Source organism: Petaurus breviceps, unplaced genomic scaffold, assembly GCF_028583685.1.
Source record: "Petaurus breviceps papuanus isolate PSGF00001 unplaced genomic scaffold, PetGlider_PUasm1.0 90825, whole genome shotgun sequence".
In the NCBI taxonomy this organism is placed as follows: Eukaryota; Metazoa; Chordata; class Mammalia; order Diprotodontia; family Petauridae; genus Petaurus; species Petaurus breviceps.
The window spans coordinates 18,930,247-18,945,225 of record NW_027187353.1 but is presented as its reverse complement, the minus strand read 5'-3'; the positions used below and the strand labels follow the sequence as shown (position 1 = coordinate 18,945,225).

The 14,979-nt window shown below is 42.4% G+C and overlaps 1 protein-coding gene across 10 annotated transcripts in view; it reads left to right on the top strand.

Annotated features, from left to right (window-relative positions):
* The window catches only part of PEAK1 (pseudopodium enriched atypical kinase 1), a 280,555-nt gene that overhangs the window by 57,892 nt on the left and 207,684 nt on the right, over positions 1-14,979 (top strand). For 6 of the 10 annotated variants that reach the window (XM_069071426.1, XM_069071427.1, XM_069071428.1 and 3 more), the window contains exon 2: positions 7,657-7,728. The gene's annotated coding sequence lies outside the window, so the exon portion shown is untranslated. Of the gene's footprint in view, positions 1-250; positions 377-7,656; positions 7,729-14,979 lie in introns of all 10 variants that reach the window. The other 4 variants (XM_069071434.1, XM_069071433.1, XM_069071435.1 and 1 more) reach the window with 3 other exon arrangements.

Below are 14,979 nucleotides of genomic sequence, written 5' to 3'. Positions count from 1 at the left end.
TTTTTTTTGTTTTTAAGCAATTGGGGTTAAGTAACTTGCTCAAAGTTACATGGCCAGTTATTTCTGGGTGTGGTGCTAAGGATCAGAGCCTGGATTTGATCCCAGGTGATCTGGACTCTGGGGCCAGTGCTCTTCCTCACTGCGACACCTGGCCGCCCCTAAGCAATTGGGGTTAAGTAACTTGCTCAAGGTTACAAGGCCAGGTGTTTCTGGGTGGGTGCTAAGTGTCTGAATCTGGATTCAATCCCAGGTCATCCCGACTCTGGGGCTGGTGCTCTTACTCGCTGTGCTACCTGGCTTCCCCTGTGATTGTGTCTTAAGAATTGTCTTGGAAGCTGGGCTCCTTCACCAAAGAGAATATCCCCTGGAGCATATGGTGAGTGGGACTATCAGGAGGGATGAGACTCCTTGAAATGTCATCTAGACTTTAAAGGTAGATATGGAATACCTACCTGGGGTCTGGAGGGGGCTCAAGGAGAGCTCCACTGTTCTTTACCTCGGGGGCGGTGTGTGTGTGTGTGTGTGTGTGTGTGTGTGTGTCTGTGTGTGTGTGTCTGTGTCTGTGTCTGTGTCTGTCTGTCTGTGTCTCTGTGTGTGTCTCTCTCCCCTCCCCCCCCTTTCTTTAACATTTGTTTTTGCCATTTGGGTTTATGCCCTAGACTTGACCCCACCCACCTCCACTTCCCCTTTTCCCATGTTGAGTCCTCCCTTGTCCCAAGGAACAACAAATCTGACAACAGTTCTGTTCTCCCTCCAGCTCCTTCCTGCTGGGAGAAAGAAGACAGCCTCATTCTTTCTCCAGGGTGGAGATTGTACCTTGCAGTCAAGCAGTTTTTAATTAGTTCTGCCACCCTTTCCGTGATTGCAATTGTGGAGATGGGCTCCTCCTTCCTTTGGTTTTGATTTCTTTCTTCTGTATCACTTCATGCAATGGCCCATTTTTCATTTGGGGAGATGATATTGCCTTACATTGGTACACTACACTTTGCTGGACCATTCCCCACCCCCTTTCCTCTTATCCTTTTGGGTCATGGAGCCTTTTTCTTTTTATCTGCATGGTAGTTTTCCCACCTTTGTTTTTCTTTCCTTGTGCTCAGTTCTTTAGGAATCAGGATGCTTTCTTTATATGAACGAGAGGCTTATACTCATAGCCAGTTCAGTAATGCAAATCTCGGTGTAATTTAGAGAATAACTGCTTTCCCAGTATTTTTCTCCCTATGAATGTCTGTTTTTCTTCTCAGATATTTTCATTTCTAACTGTTCAAGTTGAGTCTCATTTTATTTCTCCTCTAAATTATGGAGAGAAAGAAAGGAGTAAAACATGATTCTGAAGTGAGAAGCCTGGATTTGCATGTGAAAAAGAGAACATAAAAATCATTAACTGATAAATAAAGCTCACTGACTTTCAGTCCCCCCCAAACTATTTCTCTCCTCCCTACAGCTGTGGGGGAAATCTCTTATTCATTAGCCTTTCTTGGCATTCCTTCTGTTGAAGTTCAGTGCTGGACATGGCACCCCAGTCTCCAGGTTTCCCTATAATATCCCCATGCTCCATGAAAAGAGAAGTAATGTTCTTCTCCTAGTACTATGGTGTTACAGAGAAACTGGAACCTGATTTGCTACAAACAGTGTCACCATCATGACTCTATGGACTTCCTGGTGGGGGAGCCAGCGTCCAGCTCACCCATGACCAGAATCACATTATAGCTTAATTGTTGTATCTCATGTTATCTGCACTTCTGGACTGCTGTATTTCACTATCATTGTCAAACAGAGATGATTTTGAAATTTGGATCCACATATGCATAAGCTTCTTGTTGTGATGCCCCTCCCCCATTAAAATACAAATTGAAAAGAATTAGAAACAGTGTCTGGGGTCCTTAATACAATTATTGACCCTTCTCGTTTTTATCTTTCTCAGCCCTCTTGTATAAAGTGACCAGGACTTTGATCCCTGATACATGGTCTTATGTCTCTTAGTTGCATGGTGATTCTTGGTGGTGGAATGTTATCTGAATCCAGTTGCATTTGAAGCTTTCAAGTTTATAGCTTTTTTTAGTTGGTATAAAGTATCACCTTAAAGAGTCACGCTGATTACAAATGTCACATTTTTACTGAGCAAATGCTTGGGTTAGTGGCACAGGAAACAGTCTGCATGCACAGCTTTGCCCACTCAGTGGCACCTGAAGCATGGTTATCTGCATTGCTTTGGCAGCAGGTTCAGAATGTCTTTTAGATGTGAGACTGACTCCTTACTAGGGCTTATAGTGATTTTCTGTTTTGATACTTTTTAGTGTTGAAACCACAGAACAACTTAGAATCTACAGTGTTATAGCTGGGGTGACCTTAGAGATCTTTTAGGCCAATCCTCTCATTTTTCAGATGAGGTCCAGAGGTCCAGGGAAGTGAGTGACTTGCCCAGAGTCACACATCTAGTTCATGGGAGAGCCAGAACTGGAACACATATTTCTTGGAATCCAGTCCTGTGTTGCCTTTGTTCCCCCTAATGTCCCATTTTGTTAGTGTCTTTGAAATGTCTTAGACTTGGGTAAAAGGACTGCTGCAGTCTGATCCAGTTTCTTCGACTATATCTAAGCCATTTTGGACATAGAGGGAGAGAAAGTAAAGTGGGAATGTGTTATAAGCCAGAGAAGCTTATGGCTAAAATAAAAATTGATAGGGCAAAGAGTACAATTAAAACCCTTCTCCTGTTTCACTGAGAGACCTCTAATAAACAAACATAGAATCAAACAGATTGAGGATGGTGTTTTTTTTAATGACATAAAACTGTTGCCCGTGAGGTTTTTGGCTGACATCATGAATCTAATTTTACTTAATGACTGTAATGGCCTACAAATTCAGAAGTGCAGAGAATATTGCAGTAAATTACTGAGCCATCCAATCCTGTCATCTGTCATCTTTTATCTAAATAGAGGATTTGGTTTCTAAACTGTCAGGACCAAGTAAGTGGACCCCTTCAAGGTTTTATTTGTTTATGCTTGAGTAATTCAATTCAGAGGCATCTAAACATAGCAAATTAAAAAGAAAACCAACACTAACGTGATGCATCTTTCACTTGCATAACCTGGGGAAAGAATCTATAGATTTTCCTTCTTTCAGCCTGAGAGCCCTTGAGATATGTCAAGCATTTACAGTGATGTAAGCCCTACTTGTAGATGCCAAAGTTAATGACTCACACCTTTGCCAAATAATACATTGCTTCTTGGATAGCACAAGAGGCTTTTTTCCTTGTTGCAAATTTACCTTTGGTTGATTCAAGAAATATTTTTGAGTGCCTGATATGTGGAAAGCATTATGCCAAGCTCAGTGCTGGATACAAAGGTGAATGATTGGTATGCTCCTATTAGGTATAATGATTTCATAGATTAGCTGCTTCTTCTTTTCCTCCCTTGCCCATTTGAAGCATTTAAAAATATTTATCTTTTATTTGAGCTGTCTGGGAAAGGCAAAGGAAAGGACAAGACAGGTTTATAAATAAGCAGAGATTGCTTGAAGAGGTCAACAGTTCATTTCAGAGACTATTTAAGTACCTACTTATGTGCCAAGCATGGAGTAAAAAAGGCAACCCAATGACCTCAACTACTGGGGTAAGGATCCACTATCTGAAAAAAGATTTCTGAGCAACTGGAAAGCATTCTGGCAGAAACTAGATTCAGACCATCCTCTCACACTACATGCCAAGAAAAACTCATGCCACAACAAGGAAAAATCCTATTCTGGATCTGATTCTTACTAAGAGAGAAAAATTAATTGCTGAGGTAGAAATGATTATTAAAAAAAAAAAAACCTTGGCAGTGGGATGAACAATGAGGCATTAGGGAAAAACTGAGATCAGTAACAAAACAGGACTGGAATTCACAAAATGTGTGTTCCAGCTTTGGCTTTACCATGAACCAAGTGGCCAATTCATCTGTCAAATAGAAGGAGAGAAAATTTCCTACAATGTCTGTTCCTAGTAGGTTTCTCCACTTTTGAAGAAATAAATTATCAGAAGTTTGGATAATTGAATCACTGCTATATCATGCCTCTGTGTCAGGCTTCTTAACTTGTTTCTCAGACTCTACATCTATTTCCTCCTGTTCAGGTGATCTCAGTATATTGCAGAGACTTCCTCATGTGGTCTTTATAATGGGAAAGCTTTTCTTTCCATGTTGTCTAGAGATTAGAAATATTTGGTATGGTGATAGCTATTTAAAACATTGTTGTTAACTTTGATAGGCTTATAAAATCTGATTGATGCAGTTGATCAACTTTCCAGAGTGCCAATGATGAAAAAAATGATAGACTAAATAAGCAGAATGAGACATGTTTTTGTACATGACCAGTATGGGAATTTATTTTGTTTGTTTTACTTAATTTATTAAAAGAATTTTGTTTTTCTTATTTCTTTTTACCAGTTGAGGTGAGGGATGGGATAGGTGCAAGGAACGTAGGTGAGAATGTAAAGGGGTCCTGAAGCCAGAAAGTGTGAGAACTGCTGCTCTGTGCATTACCTGTATGCATTAGTGACCATTCAGTCTTTGATGCAAAGACTTCTAGTGAAGGGAAACCACCTCCTCAGGTCTTACTCTTTGCATAGTTTACAAAATTTTTCTTTACATCAAACTTGAATCTACCTCTAGTTCTGTTCTCTTGGCCCAATTAAGATAAATATAAACCCTTCTTCACATAACTTGAGGACAGCTATCATGCCCTCCCCCCAGCTTTCCTTCCTCAGTTCCTTCAACTGATCTTGCTGTGACACTGTCTTAAAACCCTTCATTATCCTGGTTGCCCCAGGATGAATTTCTTTTTCTGTTTTTTTGGAGGGCAATTGGGGTTGTGACTTGCCCAAAGTCACATGGCTAGTAAGTGCTTCAAGTGTCTGAGGCCAGATTTGAACTCAGGTCCTCCTGACTCCAAGGTCGGTGCTCAATTCACTGCGCCACCTAGCCACCCCATCCCAGGATGAATTTCTTGCCAGTTTATCAGCATCCTTCTTAAAATGTGGTGTGGTAAACTGAACCCTGTGTTCTCCATGTGGTTTTATTAGGACAGAGTGTAGGAATACTCTCCTTTCCTTAGCCATGGATACTGTGGCTGTCTTCATATAGCTAGAGTTTTCATAGGGAAGGAATTCCTGACTAGATAAACTTCTTCCACCAATGCATGTTTAACTCTCATCTTAGATCACTGAGAGGATAATCAATATATGTCAGCAGCAGGTTTTGAACCTAGGCTTTCTGACTCCCAAGCTGTTTCTCTCCCCACTCTTATCATGCTTGATTATTAATGAATTAAAGAAATGGAGTTCTTCTTGAAGGTCTTTACCTCTGACTGCTGAAGCAAATCCATTTGTTTTGTTAGATGCTGCAAATTCTTGTGTCTAATCCTAACCCTTCCCTAAAAGACCAAAAGATAACTTGTCAGGTCCTTTCTACTATCTTCATACTTTAAAAAATATTGTTAATTGTTTCCCAAGGTGGTTTCACAAGATGGAGAGAGAAATGCCCTTTGTGTATTCTTATTGAAACAGTAAATGGATATAAATGCCCATTAATAATCAAGAGGTTTTTTTTTTCCCTGTGATTTTTCTGTCTTTAATGATACTGTGAATAATTGATTTGCATGAATTTCTTTGCTGAATACAACAGTTGGGCTTACTATAGAAGTATCACATTGCAGGGGAGGGGTGGAGGGATCTCCATGTCTCTAGGATTCCATAATCAAAGATCTAAACCTAGAAAGGCCTCCAAGAATCTCTGGTCCAACCTTCAGTCCTCTTTTAGGTGAGGAAATGAGTTCCTGGGGTGATAAAGCTTCTTGGCCAAGCTCCCCCGGCATTTGGTGTCAGAAGAGGGATTCAAGTCGAAATCCTTTAACTGCTGGAGGCACTGATTTTTCCACTTTACCAAATTCCCATGTGTTTCAACAATCTTGGCTCCTAAAAGTCCACTTTTTCTGTTCTATCCTGAAATTTGAAAAATTCAGCTATCAACTCCCCCCTCCCCCCATTCTTGCTGGTCATTCTAATTTTTTAATGTTAGCTTTGCTGTCGGCATAGATTGCATAATTTTTATAATGGGAAAATAGTTGGTAAAGGTATTGAGTCCTTTGCCCTACCTGTAACTTCCAGCTACATATCTGTCAAAAATTTTTAATTCTTGACATTTACTGACTTTCTAATAAAGAAATTCAGGTTAAGAAAGAAAATGATTTTTTAGTAATCTGGTTTTTTCTTATGGCTAAAGCAAAGAGTATTTGTTTTGATGTCAGGAAACATGTGCTTGAACTCTGCCACTCAACTATTTGAAATTAGAGAAGTTACTTATTCTTTGCCTCATTTTCCCTGTCTGTAAACCAAGAATAATTATAATTATACTACCTACTTAATAGGCCTGGTTTGAGTGTCAGATAGCATACACCCAAATACACAAATTTCTTTGTAAATTTTGTTTGTTGTCAAACATCTCCTGACATCTTTTAAGACCTCCTTGCTATTTGGAGGTGATTCTTAGATCTAGAAAGCTATATCAGCGGAGCTTAAGTTTACTATGTAGAACAGACTTTGAGTGTGTATCTGTCATCAGAGGACCAGCCTAGCTAAGTAGATTTTTTTTTCAACCACAGTTATGCAGTTGACACACATTTTAGTTTTTGAGGTTACAAATCTAAAAAGTGAAAAATTCTTGCTCCAAAGAAGTTTACACTATATTGAGGGAGATAGCATATATGTGCATCAGTATATTCACAGAACAAATTCAAAATAAATTATATTTAGGTAATTAGCAATACAGTACACTAGCAGTTGAGGGTGTCAGGAAAGTCTTTCCATGGAAGGTGGGGCTTGAGTTGTACCTTGAAGGGGGAAAGGGGTTCTATGAGACAAGAGGTGAGGAGGGAAGACTTTTGGGGGTGGCATAGTAAAGGCCAGGGTGGTGGGAGATTGAACACTAAGGATTAAGAACAGAGAGAAGACCTGTGTGACTAGACCGAGTATGGGAAGTAAAGTAATACATAATGAGGCTGGAATAATAGGTTGGGGCCAAGCTGAGAAAAACTTGAAAAGCCAAACCTGTTTTATCCTCTAGGCAAGAGGGAGCTCCTAGAGTGTAAGTAGGGGAATGGAGGCTGAAATCACACTATAATTTAATGGAGAATCATGACTCTTTGAGTATTTATTAAAGGCCTACTTAGTTCCAAACACTGTATTAAGGCCTAGAAACATCCCCCCTCCCAAAAAAAAAGGTAGTCTCTGCCCTCAAGAAGTTTATAGTCTCACAGGAGAAGAAACACACAAAAGGCAGCTGAAAAGAGGAGGAAGGGAAAGGCAGAGGTTTCATGATGGCAAACTCCAAGAATGCAGCCTGTGCTGGGTAGAAAATTAAAAGATGTTGGGTGGAGGGGGGGGCATGGCTGCTTAGATGGAGGTTCTTGGAGGGGCTCTCCATCTCTATTCTCTCCAGTCAAAGGGAGGGACCCCAGGACAGGGGATGCTGAGAAGTTGGGAAGACCAGGGCTAACCAGATCTTTCCTTGATAAGGTTTCTGGAGTGTGATGGTAAAGTCTAGAGGAGTGCAGCCCTAGCTAGGTGGGAAATGAAGGTCCATTTTGGACCAACAAGTACTGATGGTTATCTTTTCTGTTCTGTTTCAGGTAGCTGTCAACACTAACCCTCGTGTGCTGGGCACCTTTCAATTGTGGATTTGTGTAGAACACCAAGGCAAGGTATTTTCTAATGTTTCACTCCCCTTAAGGCTCAGGCTGAGAAGAGAGGGAATTGTTGATATATTTAAAGCTGCTGAAACTGCCTGAATTCCTTTCTGAGCTCTAAGAGGAGTTAAGTAGCTATAGAAAGAGGGAAAATATCTTACTGTAGTATAGAGTACTTAGTTTTGAGGAGTGAGGAGTACACTGATTTCCTCTCCCTGGGACAACATACATAACCAACAAGTTCTTAGCTTGTGTTGTACCTCTCTGGCAAGAGACCCTTATGGAAAATAGCCTGCAGATGATTTCTTGAATGTTTGTTGATGTCAGATGACTCAAAACAACTTAATGCAGTGCTAACTGAAATAGTGTAACCTCTCATGGTCCCATGGTATAATGGGAAGACTCAGTGAACCATTTATTAAGCATTTACTATATGCCAGGCACTGTGCAGGTCACTTGATGTCTGCTTTGTTATGTGACTCTTTGTGTGTATACACACACACTCTCTCTCTCTCTCTCTCTCTCTCTTTCTCAACCTCAGGGGGTCTTGAATGGGAAGGCACTAGTCCTAGAGAGACCAGGAAAGGTCTTCTATGGAATGTGGCCCTTGAGATGCATCTCAGATGATTCTCAGATGTGGAAGTGAGGAGGGGGAGCATTCTAGCCTGGGGGATGATCAGGGCGAGGGCATGGAAATTGGAGCATCCTGGGTGAGGAGTATTAGGGCCTATATGACTGGAAGTAATATGTAAGGCAAATGAGAAGATAGGAAGAGGACAGAGTGTGAAGAGTTTTAAAATGTGAAACAGAATAGTTTGTTCTAGGGAGCCCCTAGAATCTGTTGAATAGGAGCAGGGGACAAGGGAACATGGTTAGACCGATTGTCTAGAACTGTGCTTTGAGAACTTCATGGCTGTTTGAGGAATTGATTGGAGAGGAGCGAGACTGGAGGCAGGAGGATGTTGCAGTAGTCTAGGCCAGAGATGAGAACGTTCTGAATGACTGTGGTGGCTGGGTGAATACTGAGAAAGGACACTACCCAAGAGACTAGCAGAGATGCAGATGCCAAGATAAGGCAGCTGATGGCGTCTGTGGGGCAAAGGTGGGTGAGGAGTCAAGGGTGACACTGAAATCGCAAACTGGGATGATGCACATGGGTGGCAGTGCCCTCTGCAGTGCCATGTGCGATCAGAGGGCTTGGAGGGAGAGATATTATGTGCTCTTTTGGAAATGCCCATTAGAGCAGTGCATCTGAAACTCCCCACTCACCCCCTGTTTGTGTTTGGCCACAGTCATTAAGTTACGTGGCCTGAGGGCATGCACAGTGCAAAACCAAGGCTGCAGTGATGTTGCATGGTAATGCATAGGTAAGCACTGCCAGAGACACCTCAGATTCGTTATACATTTGATTTTTAATTGATTTTTGGTCATTGTGCATTCAGAAAACTTTCACTGTTGCCATATTTTTTGGGTCCCCATATGTGGTTTTGCCCCACAGTTTGAGAAACACTGCGTTAGAGAGCTGGTAGGTAGGTCTGGGGCTGGACACAAATCTGAGAGTCATCTGTAGAGAGGTGATGAGCTGCCTGCCAGTGGAGCTGACCGTAGCTGCTGCTTCTGCTGGGGCTCGAGGGTGTTACTCAGCTGTGCCTGCTTTGCTCCCCTCCCCTGCTGCGGCTCCAGTTTAGGGCAGCCCTTGCTGAGCCTGGGCTTCAGGGCTAAGCTGGCATTGGGAACCTCCACTGGCTTCTTTCAAGTTTCACCTCCAGCCAAAGGTTTTTCCCAGTGCCCTTAGCTGCTAGTGCCCTTCCTTCTGAAATCACCTTCCAGCTCTGGCTCTGGCTCCCGTATGTCCTTAGTTACACACATTGTCTCCCCACCTTTAAAGCGTGATCTTTTGAGGGCAGTTGCTATTTTTGCCTTTCATTGTATCTCTGGTGCTTAGCACAATGCCTGACATATAGTAAACACTTAATAATGCTTGTTGACTTACCAATTCACTTCCCTGGCCTGGTTATGCTCCTTGAAGCATGGACATGAAATTAAAAGAGCAGAGGTGAGAGGAGCCATTGGACTGGACTGAGTGAAGACAGAGGGGGACTGATCTGGAGGAGCTGTACCATGAGGGCATTGGGGGACTGATCAATGATATATCTGTAGAAGGAGAAGATATCAAAGGCTGGAAAGGATTTTGGAACTTATGAATACCAGAAATGGTGACCCAAAGACAATCTGTAACTACCAGCTTACATTCACATTGTCCTGTCTATACAAAGTCTTCCTGAGAGTCTACTCTGCTTGAATTGAGGGTGTTCTTAGTGAGGACATTAATAGGGTATGTGCAGCCCTTTGGTTTAAAACACAAAAGATCCATATCTTTACCACTTCATAATCAGCTAAAAGATCCAGTAGCACATGCGAGACCCTCGTGCTTATTGTTTGTTGATGATGAAGCTAAAACAGAATGCTTCCACATAGGTTCTCTTACAGCCAGAGGTCTCCCAGCCATCTGTCAGAATCATTGCAGATTCCCTGTCAGATCAAACAGCAGAAATCATGCTGTTCCATGACCCTCTGGGAGTAACCTTGGGCAGGACCTAAAGCAGGGAGCTTTATCCTTGCCGCTGATGGAGGAGGTCCGGCATGGAGTCTAGACTGAAGAGGGATTTCCCTGTGTGTGATGGAATCCTCCCAGTTTTCCTTTTGGGAGAAGAGATGCTGCTGCTTACATCTAACCCCAGAACACTCTAGAGCCTCCTGGGAGAGATCCGTAATCACTTAAGAGATCTCCAGTGAACTAAAAATGAACATCACACAGTGGTCGATCAGCGATCAGCACCGGTTGGGTGAGAAGGTGCATGCGTGTCACCAGTGAGGCTATCTGAAGAGCAAGAGGAAAGTCCTTATCAAGGCCCTGTATGGGAGGAAGAGGATGGACTGGCAGGGAAAGATGGAAAGAATAGGGATGACAGGGGATCAAGCAAGTCCCCACTACTGTCCTCATAAGACTAAGAAAAGTGAGGAAGGTTGTTGGCACACTGGGAGTACCCCTGGGCTCTTTGGGAAAGACACAAGATTAGAGTTGAATGGGATGGTCAGGCACAGATGAATTGAGTCTTTTTTCTTTTTTTTGCTTTTTGGAGGGCAGTTGGGGTTAAGTGACTTGCCCGGGGTCACAAGGCTAGTTTTTGTGTTAAGTGTCTGAGGCCGGATTTGAACTCAGGTCCTCCTGATTCTAGGGCCATTGTTCTATTCACTACACCACCCAGCCACCCCCAGATGAATAATTGAGTTCTGCAGTGTTGGAGGAAACGATGGAATCTCTGAAATGACAGAACTGTTTTGATTATTACAGGAAATGATAACAAAGAGACAGCATACCAGCATCTGTGGGTGTGGATAAAACAATCCTTGGAAGAAAATTTATGTCTGAGCATACTAACCAAAGTTAAACAGAAAAAAATGAACTTAACATGTGATTTTTAAAAACTAGAAAAGCAAATACTTCCCAAATAAGCACAGAAGTAGAAATTTTGAGAATTGGAATTGGATAGAGCTGGCTTTTTTTTTCTTTTTAATCTTTTTCAAAAAGTCATTTTTATATCCCCTTCAATATTAAATATGCTTCTTTACTCAGGGAGCCATCCCTTATAATAAAGAATTTAAAAAAGAAAAACAACCTAAGGAAAACTTCAAGAAAACTAACCAAAACTTCAGCTGCTCCTGATGGTCAGTAAGTCTGTTCAAGCCAACAAGCATTTAGAAGGGCCTGTTTTGTGCCAAGCTCTATACTGCACATGGGGGCTACCAAGGAAGGAAAGAACTTGGTCCTTACGCTTAAGGAATTCACATTCGCATGGGGGAGAAAGCATGCAAAAACAGCTTGAATATTGTCAGTGGAAGGTGATCTTAGAAAGTGCCAATGGTGGAAAGGGGCTGGGGGCCTGGGAAAGGCTGCCTGTAGAAGGTGGGATTTGAGCTGAATCTTGAAAAACACTAGAAGGCAGGAGGTGAGGGGGTACAATGGCTGCAAAGTGGTGAAGGTGGGAAATGGAGTATCGTGGGAAAGGAGCCGCAAGTAGGCCTGTGTTTTCATGGGCATCTTTGGGGAAGACAGCATTCTTTCCTGATGGCTTTTTTTGAGAAACTGGTCTAGGATTCTCGAATCAGTCTTGAAGGAGCATTTCCAGTATGGTGCATTAGGTGAATGATCAAATGAAGAGTCAGGAACTCTGGACTTAATATCATGGGCAAACTATCTTTCCTCTGAGCCTCAGGAAGACTCTTAAAATGAAGGCATTGAGGCAGATTCTTTCAGCTAAGCAAACAGTTCTTAAGTGCTAATTTTGGTATGAAGCACTTTGCAAGATGCAGCCACTACAAGACAAGAATGAAGCAGTTCCTGCCCTTGATGAATTTATTTTCCACTGGTACCATGATGGTGTGCACAGAGAAGCCAGTAAAAAGTAATGTGAGGAGAGGGAAGAAGCCTAATCTCTGGGAATGTCCAGAAAGATTTCGTGGTGTCTGAGCTAAGCCTTGAAGGAGTGAGGCAAGTGACTTTTCCAGAGGAGATAGAAGAGCCCATAGAAGGGTCGGAAATGACTGAAAAAAATTGGAGCTTGGGGATTGTTAATGGGTCACCTTGGCTAAGAAAAGGAAGACGTGCTATGTGAGTAGTCAGTCTGGAGAGAGAAGAAGGAGCTAACTTGTGGGGGGCTTTAAACACCAGAGGAGAGAAGTTTGCATTTTATTGGAAAAGCAGTGGTCCTGAAAAACCAGCTTGCTGGCAAACCTGTGTCTTAGGGAAATGACTTTGGCAGCTGTGTGCATGTTTCTGAGTATGCTGCCGGCTGATTGCTCCTGTTTTCCTCTCACTTTTTTCTCGTGATTTTTCTATAGCAAGAATAACTTGGGGATTTAAATCAAATTGTTGGTCATTCTGAGTGTCACAGAGCTGGAAGCGACCTCTGTGAGGATCAGCGTACCCATACCTGCACAGGTTTGTGCTTGACAGGATCCCAGAATTGAAACAATACCTAAAATAATAGGATGAGACATCTGGAGCTGGAACTCACAGGCCCTCCAGACCACTTATCCCTCCTACCCCCCTGCCTCCCACCCCCATTTTTGCACTTGAAGAGACTGAGACCCAGAGGTTTAAGTGACTTGCTCAACGGTCATAGCAGGCAGCTTCAGAGGAGGTATTTGGACCCAAGACCTCTGGTCACTCATGGTTTCTCTTAAGTAACATGCCCTCTTTTGGCTACCACACACACTGTTGACTCATTTTTGGTTTATAGTCTTCCAAATCCTCCATTTCAGACAATGTACTCCATGTTGTATTTCTGAGATTGATGTTAGGACCCAAGGGGGTGGCTTTGTATTTAGCCCTATTCAGTTTTAATCCTACTATATCTGCCCTAAATTCTCTCCTGTCATCCAGTGTATAAAGTAAGCCACACTGTTCTGTATCACTAGGGAGTGTTATGTGCCTTTATCCAAGCCATTGATAAACGTGGGAAATGTCTGAGAGCCAAGACAAGTCCACTGGGAACTCCTGCCATACAGAGAGAGAACCCTTAATGGCTCCTCTTTCAAGCATCAGATATCAAATTGTGTTTGGCATTTCAGACAGACCATTTACAACCTGGCCCCTTCCTACCTGTCTCTTCACACCTTTGCCCTTCTGTGTCCTCTGGTCACACTGCCTCCTTGCAGTACCAGGATTCAATTTTGAATTCTGACTCTGCTCTACCCCCACCCACCCCCACCCCCACCCTTTTTTTTAACTCTCCACACAGGTATAATTGGCTGAGTTCTAGAAGTTCACATCACTCTCAGCTGAACACAGTGTTTAACTAGGTAGTGTGCCTGATGATATGGTAACTACTAGTGCCTTTACATTTTACTGCTTTCCCCCAAGGCCCTACTGTGTAACAGAAGAAATAAATATTAACCATTTCCCTAGTTAATATTATTTCCTTTCCCTACAGATAGAACAATAAGAGGTGATGCATTATTTTGCTTTTTCTGCTCTATATTTACAAACTGAATATATGACAAGAGACATTTCTTTTCCTTTAACAGATATTCCAAAGTGTGAGTGCACCAGGTTTAGAAGAGATGCATATGTATGAATTTTTTTTTTACAACACCAGAAAATTCAAGCCTTGTTCAAGTTGCCAAAGATTTGAGAGGGACCTTGTGCAGTTGCTTGTTTTGAACAAGTCAATCAGGGCAGAGAAAAAAACTGAACTGGGGCCCAGGAGACATTGGGCCTTGGGGATTATATGACCTTGTCAGTGTCCTCATCTATCAAGTGGGGACAGCAGCATTTCCACTCCCTTTCTCTCAGAATTGCTGTAAGGGAGGTACTGTGTCAACCTTAAAGAGCTTGTATACATGTTAGTTGTTCATCACTGGGGCAGCAGCAATGGCAATTGATAGTCATTAGGAAAGAATCCATAACAGAAAAGAGGAAGGAGGTAATCAAGGGGGGTGAGTTAGGACTTAAATAAACACCCTCTAGTCATTCCTGGAGCCAGTATTAATGGGAGGGCAAAATAGTAGCCAGATGACCCGAGCCTTGTACTCTTCCTGTAATCTTGGGTGGCTGAGAGGCTTAGAATATTCTAGTGTCTAGACAGTTAAAGTTGAGCATTCCCCAGAGGGCCCAGAAAGGTCCATCAATGTGGGCGTGAGAAGGGTGCAGCATATGTCAAAGACTGAAACACTGATGAGAAGCCGTGCAGAGGATGGAGTTGTGACTGGAGAAAGGACTCTGGTCACATGTTCTTTCAGTTCGGGGAAGTTGGGTTTGGTGCCTTTGTCCTTGCTAGGACAGTGTGTTAACATCAAGCAGCTGTCTTGGTAGTGAGTGTCTCAGTGTGTGTAGCAGGACTTGAGATGGGCCTCCAATGGTGCCCAGTTTTCTTTGTCATTAGCTAACGGATGCTTACTTACTACAGTGTTTGCTCAGTGAGTCTTTCCTTAATGTGAGGCCATCTCTTTACACTAACAAGAACAGCTTACCATGCTGGTGTTTCTTGGTGTATAACTAATATCTGCTCTTGGCTAGACATGGTTCCTTCTGTCTCTGCCCAGCCAGTTAATAACCACTGTGGATCTTGACCCTAACTTGCCCCTTTTTGGAGGAAATATTTTGAAACATTAAAAAGAAGCAACCATAGACTTCAGAGCAGTTCTCAAATTTGATATAAAAGTCTTGAATTTTCAAAGAAATATTTTCAGATGCATATAAGG